Genomic DNA, 18,792 nt, shown 5'->3' with positions numbered 1-18,792 from the left:
ATATGTTTTACATGTAACATTGGATCAGGGCTGTGAATTACAATGTTGTCTACATAGCCAATCACGTAATATAAATCACCAAGCAACTCATCAACCAATTTCTGAAAAGTAACATAGGTATTCTTCATTCCAGGTGCTAATTTTCTGAGTTGGTAAATTCCCTGAGGGCAAGTAAATGATGTATAAGGGCGATGTTCCTCTTTAATTAAAATCTGATAAAGCCCTCCTTTTATTCCAATCACAGAAATGTATTCAGCGTTTGCAACAATTTCTACCAACGTCTCAACATTGATTGTAGGGATTGTCTCAGTCTCCGTGAACTTATTTAACTGGCTAAAATCTAATTCCACTTTGAGATTAACATCCTGTTCGCCTTGACACATTGAAATAGTATTGAATACAGCTGTTCTACATGGTTCAATCACTCCTTGTGAAACAAGACTTTCAACAGTTCCAGACACTAAATTGCCCTTAGTCCCTTCTAGGTCCATAGGAACAGAAACAGCAGTCAAACCATCATTGACTGTAATAAAATGTTTCACCACATTAGTTTCTCCCGGTGAATTCGAGAAGACGTTTTGGTGATTAGCTAACACAGACTCCAATATCTGTCCTGGGCTAAATTGATCAATGCCTTCTCCCCTGAATACCTGTATTGCTGAATTAGCTGTGCTATCAGGTTTGGTCACAAGAGGCCGCTGTTGCATCCAAGTTCCCTCGGTAGTACTCTGCATAGCCTCAGAAACAGTATCAGCATTCTCACCACTTCCTTGGAAAATAGGCTGTTGAAAATAAGTATGGTCCCAAACCTCTGCTTTTCTTTCTAAAGATCTTTATGAGAAGTTTAACTGTGGTTCTGGGCCAAAGTTTCCAGATATGATTTCAGTCTCTGGAGAAACATCAGTACTTTGTAATCCCAAAAAGTTAGCGCTTCCCCCTTCGTTGGTTGTGTTAGAAACAGTCTCACAATCTGACAGGTTCAAATGCAGCTTTCTATCTTGAAGCAAGCTTACAGAATTAGCTCCACATTCACTTGTACTATTGAAACAATGTGAAAGTCCATGCTGCAAAACCGCTCCACTATCAACTTCTATGGTACTTGGCAATGACTCTGAGAAAACCTTCACTCCTCCAGCCTTCTCAGCTGACTGCTCCGGTACACTGAGTAGGCCACCCCCCTGGTAACTCTCGTTACTCCCAAACTGCCATGAAGTACACGGGGTCCCTGCCAACCTTCCAGTGTCTGATTTCGCTGTTCCCTCGGGGCTAAGAGAAGGGGGGTTGTTTGAGATCTGACATGCATCAAGATCTGCTGACACAAGTCCTGGCAAAGAATTGAGCTGAGTCTCTATTACATCTAAGGTGATATGAGGCCTCTCAGTCACAGTAATTGCTTTAATGTTTTGGAAAATCCCTTGCTCTCCCTCTTCTGGCAAACCCATAGTCTCATCCCGAATTATTTCAGAGCTTCTCACCTGTCCTGTGCTCTGAAAAAGAGCTGAGGGTGGTGCTGAGCTGAATCCCAATGCACTGAAATTCTCTGGAGCACTGCAGTTTTCCCTTGCGTCGTCCGATGCTAATTCCTCCACGGAAACAGCTTGGTGAACTTTCTCCTGCATTCCTTTCTCTGCGCGCAACTCCAGGGCCTGTGAATCCTTTGTTTGGACGGGCGATAAATCGCTGTCTCCTCTGGAATGCTCATTAGAATTCCACTGGGCCTCGTTAACTCTTTCCATACAAGCATCTTGCATCTCAGGATCGCTCCCAATTGTTTGGAGCGTCTCGTTGCAGTAATTCTCAAATGAACCCTGCTGAGCTTGGAAAAACCTTTGCATCAAGCCAGGTTCTGTGCTTAAAAAACGTTTTAAAAGTATGTTTTCCTGGTACAGATGTTCTATAAGGGAATCTCTTTCCCTAATTTTCTGCTTGGCTTGCTTGAAAAATCCCGAAGCCACTTCCAAGATTCTGTCCACAGTTGCTGACTGTTTTTGCTCCCCCATCTTCTGCTGGCAATCTAGCCTAGGCTAGGTCAGCAATAAAAACAAAACAAAACTCTAAGAAAAAGAAAAAAAATTAAAAATCTCCTCTGCACCTTCAACCAACTGCTGTCACTCTGCTATCCTAAGATATGCAAAGGGGACAGACAGCTGCCAAAACCAAAATAAAATTAAAAATCTTCTCTGCACCTTTGACCAACTGCTGTCACTCTGTGATCCTAAGATCTGTGAGAGGACAGACAGATGCCAAAACCAAAATAAAATTAAAAATCTTCTCTGCACCTTTGACCAACTGCTGTCACTCTGCTATCCTAAGATAGGCGAGAGGACAAACAGCTGCCAAACCAAAATACTGAAAAATCCAAAAGGAAGAGAAAAGAAAACTGTGACCACTCTGTGAACCCTAAAGTTACAGAAATGATCAATGACTGAGCTGGGTGCAGATAGATATCCTAAGATCATAGGGCATGACTCTAGCCCAAGCCAGATGCAGCTAGGTACTCCTGACAGATCCTAAGATCGTAGTGGGAGACCCAGATCTAGACTGGAACACGGCCAGGTCCTCCGGTAAATCCTAAGATTATAGGAGTACGCTTCGGCCAAAACAAGCTGAATGCAAGTCCCAGAACAAAGTAGCCAGAGTCATTTATGCAATCCTAAGATTATGAAATGACCTGCTCAACTTGGGTGCTATTACAGAATGCAAGCACTCCAAAAATAAAGGACATGCCTCTTAGAATTTCTTCACTACAATGTTGTAACATGCCTACAGATTAAATCCAATTGTTTCCTAACAGTTTGCTTGTCCCACTGGGAATCTCTTTCTTAAAAGAGCACCCCAGATTCTAACACACATTACCACAGCCTGAAGATTTAACACCTCTCACCACAGCCTAATTGCTGGCAAACAGCGTTTCCTAGGAAGCTACTGTTCACACTCAGGGAAGCACTTAGCTCCTTGAAGCCTCAGTGTCCCACTGCAATCAAAACTTAGCTTGTGGATCAGAGTCACTCAAGCTGCTAGATAGAACAAAGATTGGTCATCCTGAGGTACTACAAAACCCAGCACGTGGTCCATCGCGCAGCTGCCACCATGCGAGCAAACACGGGTCCAAAAACACGTGTAAGCCTGGACAGAGAGCAATCAGGAGTTTGCACATGCTAAAATGGGCTGAATGAGTCCAAACTCAGCTAGCCATGATACAACACTCCCTCTTACAGGTCTGCCCACATAAGAACACCCTTGTACTCTCAGATATTATTGTGAAAAGGTCAAGTGGGCTATGTAGTCCTTAGACTTAACTTGCACCACTGACAGGACTCTAAGTAAGCTAGGCCGAGGCAGCACTCTCAGATGACCCTATGACAAGTGTACTGTTCAGAAAACCAATTGAGTTTTATAATCTTTATTTTATTAAAGAATAAGCATGTTACTAGGTATCAAAGCCAAATTAAACCAAAACAAATAAACTAGCATTGTGCTGGTAAGTTACAAAGATGTAGTGAGGCAAAGAAAACATGAAAAATAGAAAAGTGTTCAAAAACCTTACAAAAACACAAAAAGCCATTAAAAAGAATAAAAACGGTTCCAGTCCAGGAAATCATTAGTAAAAACAAAATAATCCAAGTAGGTTATAAAAAGGCTATAGTCCTCAGTGATCCTGTAGAACAAAAATCCCTAAATAAAAGTAAAAATCCATTATATGTCCCATAGTCCTTAGAAAAGTCAAATCCAGTAAATTACCATAGTCCTTACAAAATTACAAGAGCATAGTCCATATGGAGTATTCCAAGAAAAGAAGTCCATGAAGAATATTCCATAGAACAGTCCATAGAAAATAGTCCATGCATAGTCCTTAGGAAAAAAACCCATAAATCCATAGGTAATCCAGTATAGTAAAGGTTAGTCCCATGTGTCACGAATGACTGAAGGATCGGTCTTGAAAGACAATGTCCATAGGCAAAAAGTTCCTTTTTCAAGAGTAACTGGCAAGGGCTCATCGCACCTTCCCACGATGTCATCCAATCAGAGTTCGTTACTAGGCAAATAGTCCTGTTGCATCACATGACTTCTTTCCCATCCACACCAGATGTTATTTGGGTTACGGTGGTTTATCAAAGAGTCACAACAATTCCCATCTATCTAATCACACCGAGTCCTTTCTCAGGCTCTCAGAATAACATTCTCTCTGCTCGCCTAGAAAACAACTTGTCAGCATAGCAAAGATACTTTATACAAAGAATCAAGATGGAACCTCTCTGGCTCATTTCTTAATTACAAAACCCATGTGCCTTTAAAAGATTTTAACTCAAAAACCCATCTCATTACAAGCCTTACTCTTGATTCCTAAATTTTTCCTTTTTCTTCTCTTGTTGATTACATTATGTATACTGATTACGAACTGTGTGGTATTCTTTTTCTGGTTGTGCTTCGGCCTCCAGCCGTCGCAAACCCCACCCACCCCTTATTTTTATAATCAATATATATTTTCTTTTACTAACTGTTCCATCACGTCATGGCCCCTTTGGGCCCATTTAAGCACTGCATGGTCTGCAATGATAACATGCCACTTTTGGAACGCCACGCTACATGTCTTTTTTGTTGGGCAAGGTACATCAAACCTCCTTTTCCTCCCACTGCAAAAGGTTTAAATGAGGAGTCCTTCTGCCTCTCCAGACTCAAACTCTGTCTTTGGGAGCAGTCATTGCAACTCACCAAAATCATGGGTCAGCCTCCTTGTAAAGCTACTTCCCAAGCTAAGGATATGGAAAAAGCCATTGCAGAATCCTCTAAACAACGCCCTTCAGCCACACTATCACACTCCGATGCTCCTTCGACATTAAGACTTCTCTTAAGTCCAAGCACTCAACGTCGAAAACCTCGACATCAAAGTCCTCCGAGAAATGGAAGCAGTCCCCCGAAGCCTCTTTGGCTCCAGATCCTCCTCAACCTAAGAGATCTAAGCAGATTAAGACCAAGACTCCTGCAGTTGCTCCACAGCAGCTTCCAGAATCTTGTGACCTGATTTGTGTCAGCTCACCCTCCAATGACAACGGGATCCCACCACACCAACTGGCTTCCCAATCTCTGGAATGGGACAAGCAAGTAGATCACCTTTCATCCTTGCCTGCTAGTCCCCAGAAATCTGTCTCCCCTAGTAACCTGTCCATGGTTGCTTCACCAGACATACCGGAATCCGAGCCTCAGCCGGATACTGTGCCCCACCCTGTGGCAACAGGTCTTCCACCACAGCCACCAGCATGCTATCATACGCATCAAACCTATGAGGCAGTTCCGCCAATGCACACAGTTTTGACCCTCACTCAGCACTCTCATCGAGTAGCCATTTGCCCCAATCAGTATCCTGCTAGACAATGTGCAAGAAGTGCTCAACCGGTCATTCCACCTGGTTTCCAGGGCAGTAATGCACCAGGTCTCAATCTTGACAGCCCTTGGTGCCAAAGCGTTCTCACCACCAAGATCCACATGGTCAACAGATGGCTTGCTACTCCGCACCTAAAAAGCCCAAGACAGTTGTAGCATGAAGCATTTGCAGCTCCTGTCAGCTGTTATTTTCCAGTTCCTCAAGATGATGGAGACTGCTCTTCTCCATTGGCATCTCAGGTCTTGATGCATTCAATCGGCCTGCCAACACATCCTCCAACTGGGCAGCAACCTTCCTTTTGCCATCATCAAGATACTGTTTCTGATATCAACGTTCTCAATATCCATCCTGGTCCATGGACACTCCGGCATACTCTTTGCTGATTGTTGACCCTTGACAACGACCGGTATCTAAACCCACAGCCCATCACTACCAAGATGTTGACTACAATACTGAAGTTCCTGAATATCCACCTCTGTTCATGGATGCTGCATCGACATCAATGACAGTTGACAATCCTTGACATCGACAGATATCAATGGACATGCCACATCCCTCAGTGGTGGGCCACCATCGTTATTACGATGGTACAACCCCTCAACACCGATGTCCATCGACACTCCATCAACTCCAAACCTGATCCCGAAATTTCAGAACAGGGATCTAGACCACAAAATCCATTGGTATTTCTTACCTCACCAGACTCTGATCTTGCAGATGTCAACCCTCCATCTCCAGCAGAAGACTTTCAAACATATGGACAACTCATGGTGTTGGCCAAGTCTTTGGATCTTCAGATTCACCACCCGACAACTGAACCAGTGGATCACTTTTGTGATCCAATCTCGAAAGACACAACTACTCCAGTTCATATTTCTGTGCTGCCATCCCTCCTCAGCACCACTCAGCAGTCTTGGACTAAGCCTGCTTCCTCTCATTTGATGTCAAAGCGAATTGACAACCTATACCATGTACACAACCCCGGAGGGCTTTTTCTTCAAAAGCAGCCAGCTCCGAATTTGATATTTGTAGAAGCCTCACAATCTCAGTCCTGACATCGTCAAGCACTTATTCCACCTAATAAAGACAGCAGGAGAATTGATTCTATGGGCAGATGGCTTTACTCCTCTGCAGCTTTCACTATGCGAGTTGCAAATTATCAAGGAGCTATGGGAGCGTATCAATGATTCCTTTGGGATAATATGGCCACCTTTGTTGATTCCTTACCAGAGGATTTGCTAAGATCCAACAAGAGGGCCTCTCTATTGCTAAACAACAGATGTTCTCAGCTAAACGCACTGTAGGTGCAACGGCTAAATCCATGGCTACTTCTGTAACTTTGAGGCATTTTTCTTGGCTAACAGCTGGCCTTGCCAAAGATGCCTGGGCATGCATTGAGAGACATCTCTTTAATGCTGAAACAGATGACATTTTAGAAAACATCCAGAAGAAACGATCAGCTGCTTAATGGTGGAGAGTCTATCCTTCTTATCAGCAGCGCCCTCAATGTAGCCATTGGAGGCGACCCTACGATTCTTACCAGACGTTTGCCCTCGTGGCCCCTGCTTGTTTCCCCAAACACAGAGCTCACAAGATACCTCAGCACACCCTCTGATACGCTGCCACCAATAGATCTCTTTTATCAACCTAGTTTACTTAGAAAAGATGAAAGTCCATCCAGTTCTGACATTTCAACAGAACAAATTTATTAATTACAGACGGTTGCTGGAATAATTCATGAGCATGTTCTTCAAGATTCATCAATCATCAATATTAACCTACTCTATTAATTATCACAGGTTATGCTGTAACTAATCACTCCTCAGACCCCCCCCCAAACTATCTTTCTCCCTCTGATTCCAGACTCTGACTGACTGACTCTCAGGCTCCGCCTTTTTAGCATCTCTTTTGACCCTGCCTCTTAACCTCATTAACAGGTAACATGAATAATGCATAACTTACAAAGCATAACTTAGGGTGGACGCCACAGCCACCCTACACACCTTACTTCAAACAACAATGCAAAACTAAGCCCCGCCAACAACCTACCACTAGGCATAATGATCGCAAACCCAAACATCATGTTTGACGCTTTTCCGACTGAGATCACAAGAAGTCAACACTCCCCCCCCTCTCTGGAAACACTTACCTGTCTGGGGGTCCATCACCACTGATGCCTGGGTCCTGTCCATTCATTTTCACCAGCACCATCTCAAACCCTGCAAGAGGAAATAGAAAATTTACTTCTCAAGGGTGCCTTTACAACTGATATATCAAGACAACAGAGGTTTTTTCTCTCGTTATTTCACCATCCCCAAAAAGGATGGCAGTCTTCATCCATCTTGGACCTCAGAGGCTCAACCAATATATCATCACCACCAAATTTCGCATGGTTACCCTTGTAGCGAACAGCTCTGCCCTCACCTGTCCGTCACCGCAGAACAGTGAAGAAAGAGCCTATGAGTGGCCGGAAGGCGGAGCCATGGGGGAAGGGAGCTGGATATAAAGACTGCTGTATGGAGCCTGAGGGAGATTCTGGTAGAGAGAGACTGTGTGAAACTTAAAAGTGAACTAAGAGTGAGCCAGAGATTTGTAAGAACAATTAATGGAATAGAGAGTTATAGGTTTTTAAATTAAAGCAGATTTGATTCAAATGCAAGTGATTAGCAGCTTGTGATTTTTCTCTTGAATATTAATCAAATATTTACTTCCCTGTCTAATAAATGACTTACGTTTTTAAAAGCACACATGTCTCCATGATGGTATTAAAGCAGTAATACGTGGTGGCAGCGAAGGAAGAAGAAAAGCAAGACCCTCATGAAGACTTGGGGGGATAGGGGCTTCAGAGGAATCACAACAACCCTCTAATCAGTTCTAACCCTACTCAGAAAAAATGAGTGGTTCACAGTCATAGATCTCTGAGATGCGTACTTCCACATTTCCATAAATCCTTCCCACAGACAGGTTCTTCGTTTTCAACTCAGGTCCTGGGCCTATCAATTCAAAAGACTCCCTTTCGGACTTGCAACAGCTCCCAGAGTCTTCACCAAATATATGGCCCCAGTAGTTGCTTACCTCAGACTACGAAAAATCCTCATTTTCCCATACATCGATTGGCTCCTAGTAGTTCATTCCTGCCACAAGGCATGGCAAGACACTCATTTCACCTTATCCCTCCTTTCCCATCTCGGTGTTTTGTTCAACATGCAAAAATCCAAACTGAGACCTGCAAAAATCATCCAGTATATAGGAGCTTGCATAGATTCTACCCAAGCCCGTGCTTTTCTCCCTACAGACAAGCAGCACAATATGATCTCTTTGTTTCAAGACTTCACCCCTCAGGCTCTAGTACCTGCCTTACTCGTTCAACACATGTTAGGCACCATGGCATCTATGACCTCAATTGTACAACAAATACGTCTCAAAATGAGGTCCCTTCAATCATGATTCCTTGCCCTCTTCAACCCACTAACGGACCCTCCTCACACTCTGTTGAGAATCACTCTGGAACCTGCCTCCCAACTAGCATGGTGGTGCTTCCTTCCAAACCTTTCAGTAGGACACCCTTTCCAGTAACCACGTCCACAAAAACAAGTCACGACCAACACCAGCCTTACATTGTGGATCACTCGAGATCCATGCCAGATGGTCACATAGAAAATGATCACTCCACATAAACAAACTGGAATTACTGGCAGTAATAAAGGCATGCAAACCCTTCAGAAATCTCCTGGCTGGCAAAGTGGTACAGATTGCCACCAACAACACTACAGCCATGTACTACATGTTCAAACAGGGTGGCACCCACTCTCCAAGCCTCTTTTATTTAGCAGTTGACTTGTGCGAATGGTGTCTCTCACATCACATCTGCCTTACAGCTCTACATATCACCGGTCAAGACAACAACCTGGCAGATCTCCCCATCCGGACAAATTCCTAAGTTCACAAATGAGAACTGGATCAGACAATCTTCCTCTGCCTTTGCAAGCGGAGGGGCAAACCAACTCTAGACCTCTTTGCCTCCTGCAAGAATCGGAAGTGCAAATGCTATTGCTCCTGTGCAGGAGTTGGCAAACACTCCCAGGAAGATGCATTCATCGGCCATTGCCCCAGGACTCTTGCTTACCTCTTCCCACCATTTCCCCTCCTCCACAAAGTAGTTGTCTGCCTACAACAGGACAAAGCCAATGCCATTCTCATAGCCCCTTGGTGGACGAGGCAACCTTGGTTTCCAATTCTATACAACCCATCATTGGACATCCACCACCTCCCCCGCCTACTGCACCTTCTCACGCAGAACGACTCCCAGGTACTCCACCCAGACTTACCTGCTCTGCACCTGGCAGCATTGAGGATTCTACCTCCTTGATGGATGTCTTCTGTCAAGTGAAAAAACCCTCAACCAGAAAGGCCTACCTATATCAATGAAGAAAATTTCAGTCTTTCACTGCAGCCACTTCATTATCTGCCATCAACCCATCTCTCTCTACTGTCCTCTGGTTTTTACTCCATCTTAAGTCTAGAGGCCTCTCCCTTTCCTCTCTAAGGGTTTACCACTCATCAGTCGTCTCATAGCAACCACCAAACTCTCCAGGGGCTCAATGTATTTACGAAGGCTTTCACGGCCAGGATCTAATGGTTGCTGCAGGTTTTTTGAACTCAACCATCTGAATTGGGCCCTACAGGCAAATGGCTACTCCAAAAATGAAATCACAACAGCCATCAAACCAAGAAAACAAGGCCAAACTGAAGAAGAAAAACAGCCACCCACAAATAAAGTATTTCTGCCATACATCAAAGGGGTCACAGACCGCATGGGGAAACTTTTGAAAAAACACAACCTACAAACAATATTCAAGCCCACCACAAAAATACAACAAATATTACGGTCAGCAAAGGACAGAAGGGACCCCCTCACCACTGCAGGAGTATACTGGATACCTTGCAGCTGTGGCCGGGTATATATTGGAACCACAGAACGAAGCATCCACACCAGAATCAAAGAACATAAGAGACACTACAGACTAAAACAACCGCAAAAATAGGAAGTAGCTGAACATGCCCTAAAACAAGCTGGGCATGAAATTCTATTTCAAAATACTGGACAACACCAGCAGTCATTATGTTAGACTGCACAGGGAAGCCATTGAAATCCACAAACACCAGCAGAGCTTCAACAAAAAAGAAGAAAGTTTAAAACTCAGCAAAGCTTAGCTCCCAGCACTGAAAAATACAGGGTGCAAAAGGTCAACAAACTCTACCCAGGCACAAGGACCTGTGATCAGTACACACAAAAGACCAGCTAACGACATCCATCAATCACAGTTACAGATAATCTCCTTATCACAACAATACAGCCACAACAAAAGCAAAAATACTGGACAACAGTATTGGACAACAGAGTACAGAGTGCTGTCCTCTGAAGATGCCGGCCACAGAGACTGGTGAAACATTAGGAAGAACAACCTGCAGAACACAGCCAAAGAGCCCAAAAAACCCACAACAACCAAAAACAAAAATCTCCTGAAAAGGACAAAGCTGATCCAACAGCTATAAATACTCAACTCCCAAACAAACTGCACCAGAGCACAGAGTGCTACTCCTGTCCTCTGAAGATGCCGGCCACAGTGACTGGTGAAATGTTAGGAAAAAGCAACCTTCAGAACACAGCCAAAGAGCCCAAAAAAACCCCAGCAACCATCTCTGGCAGCTTGTTTTTTCAGACATCCCACACTGAAATATTTTCTAGAGGGTTTATTGCATTTTTACCCAGATGTTCGTCCACCCTCCCTGCAGTGGTCTTTAACTCTAGTCTTGCAACAGCTTACTAAACCCCTTTTTAAACCATTAGCTTCAACAGATCCTTGGTTGCTTACTTTCAAAACAGTTTTTTTCATTGAGCCAGTGATTTAGCAGCTTTGCGGCATGACTACCCTTACCTGGATTTTTTTTCCTGACAAAGTCAAATTATTTGTAGATATTTCTTTTCTCCCCAAAGTTGTATCTCAATTCCATCTTTCCCAACCACTAGTCTTCCATCCTTCTTTCCATCACCAGCTTCAGCTCAAGAAAGAATCCTCCAAACTTTGGACTTTAGGAGAGCTCCTTTTATTTAGCACGCACGCAACCCTTCAGGCGTTCACTGTGCCTTTTTGTTAGTCATCAACTTCCCACGAAAGCTCTTCAAGTGACCTCTCAGATGATTTCTCGCTGGGTTGCTTCTACTATTCACCTTGCATACCAGCTTGCTCAACAGTCGGTCCCTCAGGTGATTCACCCTGATTCCACCAGGGCATTGGCAGCTTCTACAGTGGTCCTCCGTGGTGTACCTCTTCCGGACATCTGTGCTTCAGCCACATGGGCACACCTGTCGACTTTTCTCCAGCACCATAGCCTGGATCTAAACCAAATCCCTTATGAATACACAGTGGAGATGAAGAACAGATTTAAGGAACTAGATTTGGTGAACAGATTACCTGAAGAACTGTGGATGGAGGCTTGTAGCATTGTACAGGAGGCAGCAACAAAAACCATCCCAAAGAAAAGGAAATGCAAGAAAGCAAAGTGGTTGTCCAGCGAGGCCTTACAAATAACAGAGAAAAGAAGAGAAGCAAAATGCAAGGGAGATAGGGAAAGTTACATAAAATTGAATGCAGACTTCCAAAGAATAGCAGGGAGAGACAAGAGGGCCTTCTTAAATGAAGGGTGCAAAGACATAGAGGAAATTAATAGAAAGGGAAAAACCAGAGATCTGTTCAAGAAAATTGGAGATGTTAAAGGAACATTTTGTGCAAAGATGGACAGAATAAAGGACAAAAATTGAAGGGACCTAACAGAAGCAGAAGACATCAAGAAGAGGTGGCAAGAATACACAGAGGAATTATACCAGAAAGATCTGGATGTCCCGAACAACCCAGATAGAGGCTCCAATACTTTGGCCATCTCATGAGAAGATAAGACTCTCTGGAAAAGTCCCTGATGCTGGGAAAGTGTGAAGGCAAGAGGAGAATGGGACGACAGAGGATGAGATTGTTGGACAGTGTCATCGAAGCTAACAACATGAATTTGACCAAACTCCCGAAGGCAGTGGAAGACAGGAGGGCCTGACGTGCTCTGTTCCATGGGGTCATGAAGAGTTGTACACGACTTAATGACTAAACAATAACAAATAGCCTGAATGTTCGCCAGAAGTCTGATGCAGCCTTTGGGCATGCTGTGCTGGCTTACACCTTGCAGTAACACCCTTCCTCCGGGTAAGACAGCTTGTTAGTCACCCACTGTGTGATTCACAGAGACTACGAAGAAGAACGACAGGTTACCCAACTGTAATTTTAGTTCTTTGAGTGGACCTTTTTGAGTCACACATCCCACTTGGCCTCCCCACCGTCACACCATGCAGATTTTCTTTCTCGCGGCAGTTGACGTAACTACAGGGAGAGTTGTGGCCCCAAAGTACTTATACGGAGGGGGAGGGGTCTATTGTACAGTGGGGTCTTGACTTGAGAACTTAATCCGTATTGGAAGGCGGTTCTCAAGTCAAAATGTTCTCAAGTCAAATCTGCATTTCCCATAGGAATGCATTGAAAACCATTTGATCCGTATCTGCTCTTTTCCGTCCATAGAAACTAATGGGAAGCTGCTATTGCGCCTTCGACCACTAGAGGGGGATTTGTTTCTTTTTTTCTTAGGTCCAGAAAGGTTCAGGGAAGGCAGGGAAAATACAGTCCAGGCAGTACAGTACCAGGCAGTCTGAAGTCTGTCTCCCAGTCCACTCTCTAAACGCTGGGAGGAGTGAGGAAGCAGACAGGCACCCTTTTCACTGGCCAACAGTTAACTGAAAGTTCAAATTTTGCACTTTCCCTGCCTCCCACGTGGTTTTTTTTTCCAGTTCTTAACTCAAATCTAAGTACTTAAGTCAAGTCAATATTTTCCTATGAGAGCGGTTCTTAAGTCAAAATGTTCTTAACTCAAGCCGTTCTTAAGTCAAGACCCCACTGTAATGTGTTTTTTGCTACCACAGAAGCTCTAGAATATTCCAACGAGGCTCCATACAGGCACGGATCAGCCACAGTGTGAATCACATAGGTCCACTCAAAGATCTACAATTACAGGTGGATAATCTGTCATTCTCAAGTTGTGTGCGAGGGCACACATGAGTGTGCAAAAATAGAACTACTGAGGAATTGGATTGTTAAATAAAACCTCCCATAAGCCCCAATTCCCACCCCACTGAGAGCTTTGTTGTAAATACAGTGGTGCCCCACATAGCGACGATAATCCATTCCGAAAAAATCGTCGCTATCCAGATTCGTCGCTATGCGGAAATAAAAAGCCCATAGGAATGCATTAAAACACATTTAATGCGTTCCTATGGGGGAAAAAACGCTATGCGGAAATCCTCCATGCGGCCACCATTTTCACTGCCCAGTAAGCGAGGAAAGGGCGCGAAAACACAGCGGGCGGCCATTTTATTTACCCGGCGGCCATTTTGGAACCAACTATCAGCTGTTTTAAAACATCGCAATGTGAAAATCAGTAAGCGAAATGCTTACCGATCATCGCAAAGTGATGTTTTCCCATTTAAAACATCGCAATGCGATCGCAAAAAACTCATTGCTATGCGGATTCATCATTAAACGAATCGCTCGTTATGCAGGGCACCACTGTACAGTATATCTTCTTCCTAATAATTATTGACTCTATCACACGAATGTCTATAATAGAGATGGGGGTATTTGTGTACAAATATGAATATTCCTGCGCAGCTGGACTTAACAAGGGTCTGGCCCTCAAGGCTGGACAGTCCACTCATCGGGAGGGAGGGTGAGTCTCCATGCATGGCTGCCGAGTGGGCAGCTCAGCGGGAAGAGAGTGGCATTCTGGGTGCAATTGGAAAGATGAGCGTTGCCACTGCCACTGATGGGCATGTGAGTGGATGGTTCGGCCCTGAGGGCAGCTGCACAGGGATATTCATATTCATATATGAATACCCCCATCTCTAGTCTGTAACTATGAGCTCCCTCATATGCAGCCCCAATTCACAGATTAGCAGTTATGGCAGCACTTTCCTTTATTTATATATTTATTCTATTTATATCCCGCCTATCTGATCGATATGACCAGTCTAGACGGCTTACAAAATCATAATACGATAATAGAATAAGAATAAGAATAATAAAGAATTATTACATTAAATAGTAAAAGCTTCAAGATGGAGAAAAAAAATGAAAAATGAAGTACAAAGAAAAAGAAAGAAAGCAAATATTAACTGGAGGGGAAGGCCTGCCTGAACATTCAGGTTTTTAGTTGGCTTTTAAAAATATCCAGCGAGGGGGCCGCGTGAATCTCTGGAGGCAGATTGTTCCAGAGGCAAGGAGCCACCGCCGAGAAGGCCTGGTTTCTTGTTTTTTCCTTCCGGGCCTCCCTCAGTGTCAGGCTCCTCAGTCTTACCTCCTGGCTCGCGCAAGCGACACGGGTAGATTTTGGTGGGAGTAGACGTTCCACCAAGTATTGAGGTCCTAAACCGTTTAGGGCCTTATACGTAAGCATCAAGACTTCGAAGACGATGTGGAACTGAAGAGGCAGCCAATGTAGTGTGGCCGGAATAGGAGAGATATGTTGGTATTTTCTTGCTCCAGTCAGGAGTCTGGCCACCGCATTCTACACCACCTGGAGTTTCCGCATCAACCTCAAAGGCAGCCCCACGTCCACCCACCCCAGGGAGTGACGTCCTGCTCTCTACATTTATCTAAAATGCATAACTTGGATTACACATGGCAAGCCCATCAGGGAAGAAGAGCTAGACGTTTCCTGATTTAAGTGCAAGTCATATACAGTGGTGCCTCGCTTACCGATCGCTCCATTGAGCGACAAAATTGCTTTGCAACACTGCTTTTTGCGATTGCAAACTCGATCGCTTTGCGATGTTTCCTGTGGGGAAAAATCGCTTTGCGATGATCGCGCTGAAACTATCACCACAAAGCGCCCATTTTTAACAGCTGATTGGCTGTTCCAAAATGGCCGCTGCAGAAACAAAAATGGCCGCTGCTGTTTTGCCTCGCTCTAGAGGCACCCAAAATGGCCGCCGCTATGGAGGAATTTCGCTTAAGGTTAGTTTCTAAGCCCATAGGAACGTATTAAACGTGTTTTGATACGCTCCTATGGGTTTTTTAAAATTGCTTAGCGATTAAATCACTTAGCGACGTTTTTCCTGGAATGGATTAACGTCGCTAAGTGAGGCACCACTGTAGTTGACCTAGTGCTGTGACAGTCTGCCCGTCCCCCAATCTATGCTGCTGAGACACATCTCCCTCTTCCAGAGGGCACAGAAAAGGGCCTCCTCAGAGAGAGATGGTGAAGCAAGTGAGTTTGACTGCCTGTGCCTTCTGATGGAAGTGACTTGTTAATTCCTTCCTGTTTATTTCATCCATATATTGTTCCTCCTTCCATCGTTTGCATTGTGCCATGCAAAGCTACCACATGCTACATCAGTTGCTACTGAGGCAGAGATGCTAGAATACAGATCTGATTTTCAGCAGAAAGGCCCACCAACTTGTCATTTTTTTTAAAAAAAAATGTAAATTCAATTTGAACTACAGCAGGCCCTTGTGGTTCTTTTTATGGCCTCTGTGAATCACTCTATGGGGTAATCTGTGCCAAGGCTCTCCCTTCAGTTTCTTTCAACCGCCATGTTGAGAGCCTTGATTGTTGCTTCTGTGAAAAATCTGAAAACGAAAGTAGGAAAGTTACTGAACTGTATTTATTATTATTATCCTTATTTGCAAAACAAGATACACTCCAGCATTACACACAGTACACACACACACACACACACACACACACACACACACACACACACACACACACACACACACACACACACACCTCTCCATTGTTTTCTTTTCAAAACCAGTTCTCGGTTCATGGCCTTTTCTGGCCCATTTAAAAGCTGCGTGGCCTGTTATAATGAGATCCTGCTCTCTGACAGCCATGCTAATGCCATTTTTGCCTTGGTGAGCCCCATCAAACTTCCTCATGTCCTCGCTGCAAAAGCTTTAAACGCAGAGTTCTCTGCAGTCACCTCTCTAGACTTTGGCTCTGGGAGCAATCTCTAAAGCCATGGATAAAGCTGTTTGCGAAGCGACAAAACAGTGCCCTTCAGCTACTCCATCTCATTCCAATCATTGAGAACCTACTCTACCCTCAATATCGACAGTCATGCAAGTGCACAAGGCCAAACATTTGACATCAAACCCTCAACATTGAAAACAGCCTCTAAGAGAAAGCCATCCATGGACATTTCCTTGGCACCTGAACCGTCTTTGAAATCGAGGCCTTTCACAACTGTTTCCTTGACTCCACAACCACTGGAGTCCGGGGACCTCATCTGCGTCGGTTCTCTTTCAGATGAGGAGGCACTTCCACCTCATCAACCTCACCATCTTAGTCTCCTAAATGGGAACAGCATGTTTATTGACACGGCTTCCCCTGATAGCCCACAACAATCCTCAGGCTCTCTGAGTGAGTCTTCACAAATTGCCTCATCCATGGCACAGAAACACAACCAGAAACTGTGCCTTACTCTGCCCCAGTAGGCCTACCACCTCGGCCTCTGGCACATTAACAAAGGCACCAAGCCTGTATGAGTGTCCACTTGCCTTCTGGTGTGGAAAGAGATCACACTCAGCACCATCATTGGGATGCTGTTTGCCCCAATCAGTGCCCAATGGAGAAGCCCACCAAACAGTATCGGCCAGTCGTTCTTCCTGGTCCAGTGTTGCTGTCCCTGCAGGTTGTCCCTGCTAGGGAGCCTTCAGTGTCAAAGTGATCTTATTACCATGATCGCCCAGGACTACCTGGCGTCTCTTATCTGCCGTCACCTAAGAAACCCAAACAAGCCGATCAATACTCCTTAGCTCTGGGCATGTGTGTAACACCAGCAAGTTACTATTTTCCTCTCCATCAAGAGAACCACAAGCGCTCATCCCCCTCAGTGTCACCAGTGTCTGTCTATTCCACCATAAAACAGTAGAAGACCCTCGATATTGACCCCTGTCCGTGGACGCACCTTCAACATCGATACGGATCGAAGACCCTCGATATCGACCCCTGTCCATGGACGCATCTTCAACATTGATACCGATCAACAACCTTTGATATCGATCACTGTCTACCGATGCCCCTTCAACATTGACAGCTTGGCGTTGACACCAGTATTTTGAGGACCAGCCACTCAACATCAATATCAATCAACAGTCAATTGACTCGAGGCATGATGCTAACCCATCTGATCATGATTCCAGGCCTCAAATGTCATCAGTACTTCTAACATCGCTGGATTCTGACTTGGTAGACACAGGTCAGAATCCATCACCAGCAGAGGATTTTCAAACCTATGCTCAACTAATGATTCGTATGGCCAAATCCATAGACCCACTACTGAACCAGCAGATCATCTTTAAGATCCCATCTCTAAAGATAGTACCACACTGGTCCACATCTCCATACTCCCTTCTCTCCTGAGCACAGCTAAACATTCTTAGACCAAACCAGCATCATTTCATTGGGTGTCAAAACACATAAACAACCTTTATCAAGTACATGACCCGGGCACAGTCTTTTTATAGAAACAACCAGCTCCCAATTCCGTATTCATCAAAGCTTCACAATCTTGCTCTTGACACAAATACTAATACCACCTAATAAAGACAGGAGGCCCATTGACTCAATGGGCAGATGGCTATACTCTTCTGCCACCTTCAGCATGAGAGTTGCCAACTATCAGGGAGCTATGGGCGCCTACCAACGTTTTCTCTGGACAATATGTCCACCTTTATTGATGCTCTCCCTGAAGATAAAAGGGTCTTCGCACAAACTGTATCTCGCGGTATGGAGGAGTCGGCCTCACTGATAAATGTCATTCATCATGCAAAGAGACATTCAGTCAGGAAGGCCTATAAGTATAAATGGGGAAAAAATTAAGCTTTTACTGCAGCATCATCTCTTTCCTCAACAACCCCTCTCTTACCACTATCTTACATTTTTAATACGGGATTTATTGCATTTGTAACACAAGTGGCATGTCTGTTTTCTTGCCAATGAGGTGCCTGGGTAGAAATGCTCTAAGTGTCAGCTGGTGGTCCTCTTAGAAGACAATGTTCGGCAGCTGGACACCTGTGTTCTAATCTTTGCACTATCAGGGACCAGGCCAGGTAGGTGGGGCTCGTCAGCCTTGGAAGCCAGCCAATCTAGGAGAAGGAAAACTCCAATTTTAAACCTCCACTGCCTTGTGGCTATATCCACTGACGGAAAAGGCTTCAGGAGTTAACCTTGAGGCTAAATCCGGAGCCAGAGTTGTGGAGGCAGTTCGTGTCATTCTGGCAGCTCCTGTGACCTTGCTGGAACCAGTT

General features: G+C 44.6%; 1 protein-coding gene across 14 annotated transcripts in view; it reads left to right on the top strand.

The window, feature by feature from the left end:
- The window catches only part of RASAL2 (RAS protein activator like 2), a 566,253-nt gene that overhangs the window by 535,381 nt on the left and 12,080 nt on the right, over nucleotides 1-18,792 (top strand). The window lies entirely within an intron of this gene.

The sequence above is a fragment of the Pogona vitticeps genome, chromosome 4 (assembly GCF_051106095.1).
Source record: "Pogona vitticeps strain Pit_001003342236 chromosome 4, PviZW2.1, whole genome shotgun sequence".
NCBI lineage: Eukaryota > Metazoa > Chordata > Lepidosauria > Squamata > Agamidae > Pogona > Pogona vitticeps.
Note: the sequence above shows the minus strand (reverse complement) of the source record. Positions and strands in the feature narration are given on the sequence as shown.